The following is a 9,901-nucleotide window of genomic DNA, read 5'->3' on the forward strand; positions in this document are numbered from 1 at the left end:
TCTCATTTTTGGCGCATGTCTGATATGCACGTCTGAAAAATATTTTTTTATTTTCGGGCACACGTAACGGACATGTGCCAAGTGGCATTTGACACGCGTAGGTCATTAACACCCGGATTCTTTACTGCTAGGTCAATGGCTGGCGGTAAGGTCTCAGACCCAAAATGGACGCATGAAAAAGAGACCTTTTTTACAGGCGCGCTAAAAAAATGGATCGGCGGGCGCTCAAAACCCGTGCCTACATTACCGCAAGCCATTTTTCAGCACACCTTAGTAAAACGACCCCTCAGATTACAAACCCTGCTATATGTGAATATAACTTACTTTGATCTATTACTGAAAATAAATTAGCTAAATACAAATTCAAACCAGTTAATATGATACCAGAGCTGGGCTCTTCTTAAAGAGGTGATCACTGCCAGAGCTGCTGTAGTTAAGAAAAAAGAACCTTTTCTAAAACACATGTAGGAATGAATGTATGTGTGTTGGCTACAAGTGGAAGGAGCATCCATTTTAGAACTGTCAACATTTAAAATATGAAGGGTGCCAACATATATGTGCAAGGTGGTATTTCAGAATATATATATATATATACAGTGGGGGAAATAAGTATTTGATCCCTTGCTGATTTTGTAAGTTTGCCCACTGACAAAGACATGAGCAGCCCATAATTGAAGGGTAGGTTATTGGTAACAGTGAGAGATAGCACATCACAAATTAAATCCGGAAAATCACATTGTGGAAAGTATATGAATTTATTTGCATTCTGCAGAGGGAAATAAGTATTTGATCCCCCACCAACCAGTAAGAGATCTGGCCCCTACAGACCAGGTAGATGCTCCAAATCAACTCGTTACCTGCATGACAGACAGCTGTCGGCAATGGTCACCTGTATGAAAGACACCTGTCCACAGACTCAGTGAATCAGTCAGACTCTAACCTCTACAAAATGGCCAAGAGCAAGGAGCTGTCTAAGGATGTCAGGGACAAGATCATACACCTGCACAAGGCTGGAATGGGCTACAAAACCATCAGTAAGACGCTGGGCGAGAAGGAGACAACTGTTGGTGCCATAGTAAGAAAATGGAAGAAGTACAAAATGACTGTCAATCGACAAAGATCTGGGGCTCCACGCAAAATCTCACCTCGTGGGGTATCCTTGATCATGAGGAAGGTTAGAAATCAGCCTACAACTACAAGGGGGGAACTTGTCAATGATCTCAAGGCAGCTGGGACCACTGTCACCACGAAAACCATTGGTAACACATTACGACATAACGGATTGCAATCCTGCAGTGCCCGCAAGGTCCCCCTGCTCCGGAAGGCACATGTGACGGCCCGTCTGAAGTTTGCCAGTGAACACCTGGATGATGCCGAGAGTGATTGGGAGAAGGTGCTGTGGTCAGATGAGACAAAAATTGAGCTCTTTGGCATGAACTCAACTCGCCGTGTTTGGAGGAAGAGAAATGCTGCCTATGACCCAAAGAACACCGTCCCCACTGTCAAGCATGGAGGTGGAAATGTTATGTTTTGGGGGTGTTTCTCTGCTAAGGGCACAGGACTACTTCACCGCATCAATGGGAGAATGGATGGGGCCATGTACCGTACAATTCTGAGTGACAACCTCCTTCCCTCCGCCAGGGCCTTAAAAATGGGTCGTGGCTGGGTCTTCCAGCACGACAATGACCCAAAACATACAGCCAAGGCAACAAAGGAGTGGCTCAGGAAGAAGCACATTAGGGTCATGGAGTGGCCTAGCCAGTCACCAGACCTTAATCCCATTGAAAACTTATGGAGGGAGCTGAAGCTGCGAGTTGCCAAGCGACAGCCCAGAACTCTTAATGATTTAGAGATGATCTGCAAAGAGGAGTGGACCAAAATTCCTCCTGACATGTGTGCAAACCTCATCATCAACTACAGAAGACGTCTGACCGCTGTGCTTGCCAACAAGGGTTTTGCCACCAAGTATTAGGTCTTGTTTGCCAGAGGGATTAAATACTTATTTCCCTCTGCAGAATGCAAATAAATTCATATACTTTCCACAATGTGATTTTCCGGATTTAATTTGTGATGTGCTATCTCTCACTGTTACCAATAACCTACCCTTCAATTATGGGCTGCTCATGTCTTTGTCAGTGGGCAAACTTACAAAATCAGCAAGGGATCAAATACTTATTTCCCCCACTGTATATATGCGCTAGCATATATGTGTGTAATATTCCCCTATACTGCAACAGATCCCAATATCACAGAGAATCCAAAGCTGGTAACTTTCCACCGCTATGCTGAAGATTTAATGCCAATAAGTGAGGTTTCTGTCACAGGCCCCGGTCATGTTTTATGTTTCAACAGTTTTATTGATGACACCCATAATGTACATGACTTGTGAGACAATTCAAGTTCTGAACATCTGATACAAATAAACGATACAGCATTATCTGTCATCAAATTTTTACATTGTGTAGTAACCTTCCCAACTCCCCCCCCCATTCCCTCCCTCCCCCCACGTCTTCACCATACAGATAAAGGAGAAACAACCAATTGAAGAATAACCTCTTATCGGAAACATACCAGAGACCACTCCCCTTCTGCTGCTGCAAGAGTCATGATTTATTTTATCCAACACTGGACCTGCAGTCCCCAGATGGTCGGGTTAGCCCCCCTTCCTGGGGTTCAAGATGGGGAGCCTGTGCTCTGATGACCCCCCATCCCCCCACCCCAACGTATTCTCTTAGCCAAACCTGGTACATTATATTATATTAACTCCCCTCCCCCCTCCCTATCCCCTTCTGCCTGAGTGTTCAATGAACCCACTAATTCTTTAATCACATTCTTACTTAAGTGACACAAGTTGTTGAGGTGTGGCCCTTTAGCGCGCTGAGTTTATTAAGAATGTAACTTCGTGCCTTGGGGGACATCACATTGATATAATCTGTCCAAATTAGATAGAAATGTTTTTGTGTGTTAAAATTAAGCAGAGCATCCTGAAGCTCCAGCAAAAGTAATGTATGCAAACGATTACGCCACTGCCAAAAAGAGGGGGCTTTCTCCAATGTCCAATTCACCAGGATACACTTCATACCAACCACAGATGCCTTATGGACAAGTGCATTTTGGTAAACTGTTCCCCCCTCCACCGGACTTTGGCAACCCAGCAAAATGCTTTTTGGCAAACGCCTAATCCGGGAGCCTCCAACTCTCTCCAAAAACCTTAGTATCCGTTTCCACAAAGCCTCGATTGCAGGGCATTGCCAAAAAGCATGGTAAAAATCACTTTGGTACGCCCCACATCTCTTACATTGAGCCGATTCTAAATATCCCATCCGGTGTAAACGTGACTGTGATGTGTATGCTCTGTAAATTACTCTAGACTGACATTCCCGAAGCTCCATACTTCTAGTCCATTTCCCCACCCCTCTCAACCCCCGTAGTAAGTCCCGGGTTGAGACCTCCGACTGAGTGTCTTCTGCCCACCTAGCAGCCACTTTTCTTAAATCTCTCTGTGGTCGTATAACTAACAGACGCTTATATAGCATGGAGATGGAAACAGGATCTCCTGATGGAACCTCTAAAAGCTCTTCCAGCTTGGTGGCCACATCAACACCTAGCGTCAGCTTGGGCAAAGACGCTACATAGTGTCGCACCTGCTCATATGCAAATCTTGAGCTCCAATCTGTAGAGTTTAAACCAAGATCCTCCATCTTTTTGATTGCTCCAGAAGGCTCCAGTACCTGATGTAAAAATACTATCCCCTTCTCTCCCCATGCCCTCAAACCAAGATTTTCAGTGCCTGGACGGAAGGCGTCATTTCCTTGCAGGGGGAGAAGTCTACTACACCCACCATCAAAGGCCCAAATCTTCGCCAGATCCCTCCATAGCGCCCTCAATGGTCCTATCAAAACGCTAGATCTAACATGTGCCTCCAGTTCTTTCCCCCTTGCATGTAACATATAAAAGCTGTGCCTTGGTCTGCACAACTCCTTTTCCATGGTTACCGGAGTATATGCCTCTGTTTGCTGGTACCAGTCCCCCAAGTGACGTATTAAGCAACCTATATTATAAAGTTTAATATCAGGGACTCCAAACCCCCCATCTCTCCCTTGCCCCATGAGATGCTCAAACTTAATCTGAGGTCTCTTCTTAGCCCAGAAAAACTTAGAAAGCATACTATGTAATGCATTTACTTCTTTTTGTTTAAGGTAAATCGGTATTGTTTGCAGGAAATATAACCATTTAGGGAACAGCACCATATTAAACAATGCAATGCGTCCCATCAAAGACAATGGTAACCCTTCCCATCTCCTAAGAGTCTCTCTGGTACTAGTTAGTAAGTGCGCAATGTTTGCCTCCCCAAGTTGTCTAGGGTCTTTAGTAAGTTGAATTCCTAAGTATTTAAAGGCCGTTCCCGCTCTTCTAAATGGACAATTTAATCTCACCCACTGATCTTCCCTCATATTAAGGGTCATAACCTCCGATTTCTCTAGATTAAGCCGAAATCCAGAGAAGTCCCCAAACTCCGCAAAAAGCTCCATCAATGAAGGCAGCGAAACCTGGGGATCTTCCAGGACCACTAACAGATCATCTGCAAAGGCCGAGATCTTAAAAGAGTCTCCCCCTATCTGTACTCCTCTCACCTCTCCCGTCCGCTTGATGTCCCTAATAAGGGGATCCATTACCAATATAAAGAGAAGTGGTGAGAGGGGGCATCCCTGCCTAGTTCCGCGGGCTATCTCAAACGGGGCCGAGGCCCTTCCATTCACCCAAACCTCAGCTGTCGCTCCGTGATATAATGTTTTTATTGCATCATGGAAGAACCCCTCCAAACCATATGCCCGCAGGATAGCAAACATAAAATCCCATTTGACATGGTCAAAAGCCTTTTCGGCATCAAAGCTAACTATTAAAGCAGGGGTTTCCTGATGATGTATTTTCTCTAGAGCCCCCAAAACCTGTCTCATGTTACGCACCACTGTTCTACCCCGGACAAAGCCCACCTGTGACTCCTCCACCACCTGAGGCAAAATCTTTGCCAATCTGTTTGCCAGAATTTTTGCAAACAACTTTGTCTCAAAAGGTAACAGAGAAATAGGCCTATATGAACCTGCACTCAAGGGGTCTCGTCCTGGCTTTAACAAAACCACTATTTGGGCCCTCCTCAATGAATCTGGTAGGGCGCCTATCTGTATATAACGATTAAATACCACTGTAAGGCATGATGTTATTCCATCCGCAAGAATTTTGTAAAATTCAGCAGACAGCCCGTCTCCCCCAGGCACCTTAAACAGAGGGCTATTTCGGATACCCCAGCTCACCTCATCTTCTGTTATATCCCCCTTGAGGCTTTCTTGGTGAAGCTCCGTAATTTTAGGGAGTGATTGTCCTGCTATATACCATTCCGCCTGGAGTCCCTGTTCCTCTGGCACCGAATACAACGTCTCGTAAAATTGTCTAAAGACTTCATTTATTCCCTCTGACGTATGCTGCAATCCTCCTTTTGTATCCCTTATCTGAGAAACAAAACGTGACCCTCCCACCTGTTGCACTAACCGGGCCAGCAGCTTCCCTTGTCTATTAGCGTGCTTATATAATTGATATCGGAAGTATTGGATAGATTTTTTGGTTTTCGCGTGTATTAATTGATTTAAAGCAGCCTGGGCTTCTAATAACTGCGATTTATGTATGCTCGAGGGCTGCGCTCCAAACCTCTGTCGTGCCTTCCCCACTATCTTCCCCAATTTGAGAATCTCCGCATCCCTAGCTTTTTTCTTATAGGAGTAATAGGAAATAATGGCGCCTCTCAGCACGGCTTTAGCTGCCTCCCAAAACAATACCGGATCCCTTTGGTAAGTGACTTTATTAAACTCTGTGTACTCACGCCACTGAGCTTGTAAAAAGGGAGAGAATTGGCCATCATAATAAAGTTCCCTAGGAAATCGCCATCGAGCTCTTTGTGTACTCTCCTTCCCGCAAGAGAAGGAAATCCACACAAATGCGTGGTCCGACACCTGGGTCGGACCTATCTCCACTTGTTCCAGCGATGTGACTGTACAAGATGAAATCAAGATATAGTCAATACGCGAAAGCGTATCATGTGCTCTCGATAGGTGGGTATAGTCCCTCTCCCCCGGGTGAAACAAGCGCCACGCATCTACCATATCCAGCAAAGAACAAAGCTTTGGGACTCCTTTTCTCATATTCACTGGACCTACTCTAGAAGAACCCGTACTGTCCATTAGCGGGTCAAACACCGAGTTAAAGTCGCCCCCCATAATTATGGGCATCTGATCAAAGGAATTCACCCGGTTCACTATAGTTTGGTAAAACTTTCTATCATACTGATTTGGCGCATATACATTTACCAGCAGCAGGGGTTGATTATGCACTTGAACCTCTGCCATAACATATCTACCTTTCGGGTCCATAACCACCCTCTTCTTAACCACAGGGAGCCCCTTGCGGAAAAGTACAATAACTCCTGCTTTTCTATTGGTCGTTGGACTGTCCACATAATCTCCCACCCACCATCTACATAGTTTTTTGTGTTCCTGCCCCGTTAAGTGTGTCTCCTGTAACATTGCTATGTCAGTTTTTTGTCTGTTCAAGGTTTGCAAAATCTTACTTCTCTTTATCGGGGAGGTCACGCCTCCCACATTCCAAGAAACCACCTTAACCATTTTCTGGTAAAAGTATGCTAGTAATGCAGTTATTTGTAATGTAAGAGAGAAGGTGTCCCAGCCACCACCTCCCCCCACTCTTGTCTTCCCCATCAGCATATCCCCAGGTCCCTTTGTCACTTACTACACCTCGTTCACTCAGGCAGACTTCCCCCCCCTTCCCCCCACCCTAGCCCTCTATCCCGCCTCTGTTCCCTCCCCCACTCCCTCGAGTTCTCCAAGGAACTCATCACGTATAGGTGCACTAGCCCCTACCCAAAATAATACCTTTCCCTCATTTTAGGGGGATCCCACCTTTAAGTTTTCAAATCTGTTCTCCCCTTCCCATAGCCAAACAATAATTAATATATTTGTTAACATCTTGTTATAATTACAGATTACAGTTGATCTTAGCAGACTGTTAGCTACTTTGACATATCAGAATTATAGCTGGCTCTATCAGAAACTCTGAAAAGTAGAATCTTCTTTTAATCAGTCATTCCAACTTCAGGTCCCAAATATCTTTTGCCTGAGTCCCGTCCCTCCAGGATACCTTTCAATCAGTCTCTCCCTGTGTCAGGCTTTGGATAAAGACAGAAGCTGCCGACACGCTTTCAAAAAACTTTACTGTACCTCCATGATGTACTCTCAGCTTTGCAGGGTATATCAGGGCAAACCTGATCTTCTTCTCATAAAGTTGTGTACACACTGGTGCAAACTCCTTCCTCGCTGTTGCCACTCTCGAGGAGTAATCCTGAAAGCAGAGGATTCGTTGACCCTCATGTGTAAGTTCTCCTCCTGCTCGCACTGCTTGCAAAATAGCCTGTTTGTGCCCATAATTGAGGATTTTCAAAATCACCGCTCTAGGCCGCGCTGCTCCTTGTCTCTTTGGCCCCAGTCGGTGTGCTCTCTCGATCCTCAAGGGGCCTGGCATATTATTCATTTTCAGCGTGGTTGGAAGCCAAGTCTCAAGGAAACTGCTCAACTCTGACTCAGGAATCTGTTCCGATAAACCGATCAGACGCAGATTATTTCGCCTGGATCGGTTCTCTAAATCATCGATTTTATTTTCCAGGTCTAATATCCTTTTCTGCAAGGCTTCCACCGGCTGCACCTCAGACACCATGCGGTCCTCGATGTCGCTAATCCTTTGTTGGACATGGTCCAAGTCCAGATGGAAACCGTCTAGGCGTTCGTGAGCCGAGTCAGCCCTATCATATATGGCTTGCAATTTTTTGTCCAGGGCTGCCTCAACTGCGGCCGTTACTTCCGCCGTAATTTCGACTGTCCATGCCGAGCAGACGCTGGATCCCGGCGATTGCGGAGCGGCCGCCATCTTAGGTTCCGCAGCCCTGCTTTTTTCTTTTTTTTTAGGTTTCGCCCCCATCCCGCTTTCTCCAATTGCCACCGCCAGCTAAAGCGCTGCACCCGGATCAGCTTTGTAAGTCCTTTAGGGTTGAATCCTTCAGATCCCCAATGAAGTCAGGTAATTGTTAAAGATGCGGGGGACTAGCAGGAGCTCAGCACACACGAGTCCTCACTCCTGCATCGCACCACGTGCTCTCCCCGGTCATGTTTTAAACCAGTTCTGAAAAGGGGTCCACCATAGTGGGGGAACAATAAAATCCCACAGGAAGTACAAGAACAGAAGAACAGTGCGTATGTGAAACTGTGTGTGTGTGACAGAGAGATAGAGTGTGTTAGACAGAGAGTGTGTCAGAGAGAGTGTATGTGAGAAACAGAGTGAGTGAGTATGTGCCCCACCCCCTCTCTCAGGGCCCCCCCCCGTTATGGTCTGAGGACCCCCTTCCACCCCCACCTCTCTGGTCTCAGGACCCCCCTCACCCCCTCCCTCTCCCCTGCCCCCCTCCAGCCACCCATGTCCAGCGACCCTCCTCTCCCCCTGTCCCCCCTACAGCCACCCATGTCCAGCAATCCTCCTCTCTCCCCTGCCCCCCTGCAGCCACCCATGTCCAGTGACCCTCCTCTCTCCCCTGCAGCCATCCATGTGCAGCGACCCTCCTCTCCCGTGCTGGCAAAGTGGGATGAAGTGGTGTGTGGCTTTGAGGGTGGTTATTGTTGCATGGATGATATAGAGTGAGAGAGATTGAGTGTGCATCTATCCTTGTGCATCTTCTGTGGTTTTGGGGGTAGGGGGGTGTGCAAAAGATCATGTGTGTCACGGAGCTACATTTTGTCTGTCTGTGTCACAGAGACAGTTTGTGTGTGTGTGTGTGTGTGTGTGTGTGTGTGTGTGTGTGTGTGTGTGTGACTGAGGGTGGGGTGGATTCGGAGGTTGGGGTGAGTGTCTGTGTTTTTGTGATAATGTGTGTGTGTCTCACAGTGTGTTTATTGAAGTGATGTTTGGCTTTGAGTGTGCTTATTGTTGAAGGGGTGATAGAGAGAGAGAGAGAGAGTGAGTGAGTGTACATGTTGTGCATCAGTGTATGTTTGTGTTATTCTTTTTTAGTGGGGTTTTGGGGTGGAGGGGGCAGTGGTTGTGTGTCTGTTTGTGAGAGTGAAAGATCATGTGTGTCACACAGTTAGTTTGTATGTGTGTGTGTGTGTGTGTGTGAGAGAGAGAGTGTGTCTGTGTGTGTGTCACAGTTTGTGTGTGTGTGTGAGAGAGGGTGGGGCGGTCAGGGTGTTTGCGGGGGAATGTGTGTGTTTTTGTGTCTGACAATGACAGGGGGCCGTGGGGTGGTGAAATGTGAGGGTGGTTGGAGGGGGGTCAGCGTTTGTTGAGGGGTGGAGTGGGTTGTGACCGTGTTGTTGCTGGCTCGTATTAGTTGTTTGTTTTTTTTTGTGGGGGGAGGGAGGGTTGGGGATGTGTTGTGCTGGCAAAGTTGGAGGAAGCGTTTGTTGTCTTTGAGGGTGGTGGTGAACTGAGAGGGTTTTGCAAGGGGCTTGGAGGTGGGTCAACGTGTGTTTTGCGTGTGTGTGTGGGGGGGGGGGGAGATTCATCTTCATCGTCGATGTTATGGCGGCCGGCAGCAGCAGCAGTCCAAAGCGTGTAGACTCGAACCTTTTCTCTCTCATGTCCTGTTTCCGCACAGGCGGGACCAGTGTGAGAGAGAAAAGTGCCGAGCCTGGACGCTTTGTCTAGCTGCTGCCATTCGCCGTATCACCGCCGATGGAGGGATGGTGCCTGCAAGTGTAAGGGAGGTAGGGTGTTACGGAGGAACACCGATGATGGAGGGATGGTGCCTGCAAGTGTAAGGGAGGTAGGGTGTTACGGAGGAACACCG

The sequence above is a fragment of the Microcaecilia unicolor genome, chromosome 3, assembly GCF_901765095.1.
Source record: "Microcaecilia unicolor chromosome 3, aMicUni1.1, whole genome shotgun sequence".
NCBI classification, from domain to species: domain Eukaryota; kingdom Metazoa; phylum Chordata; class Amphibia; order Gymnophiona; family Siphonopidae; genus Microcaecilia; species Microcaecilia unicolor.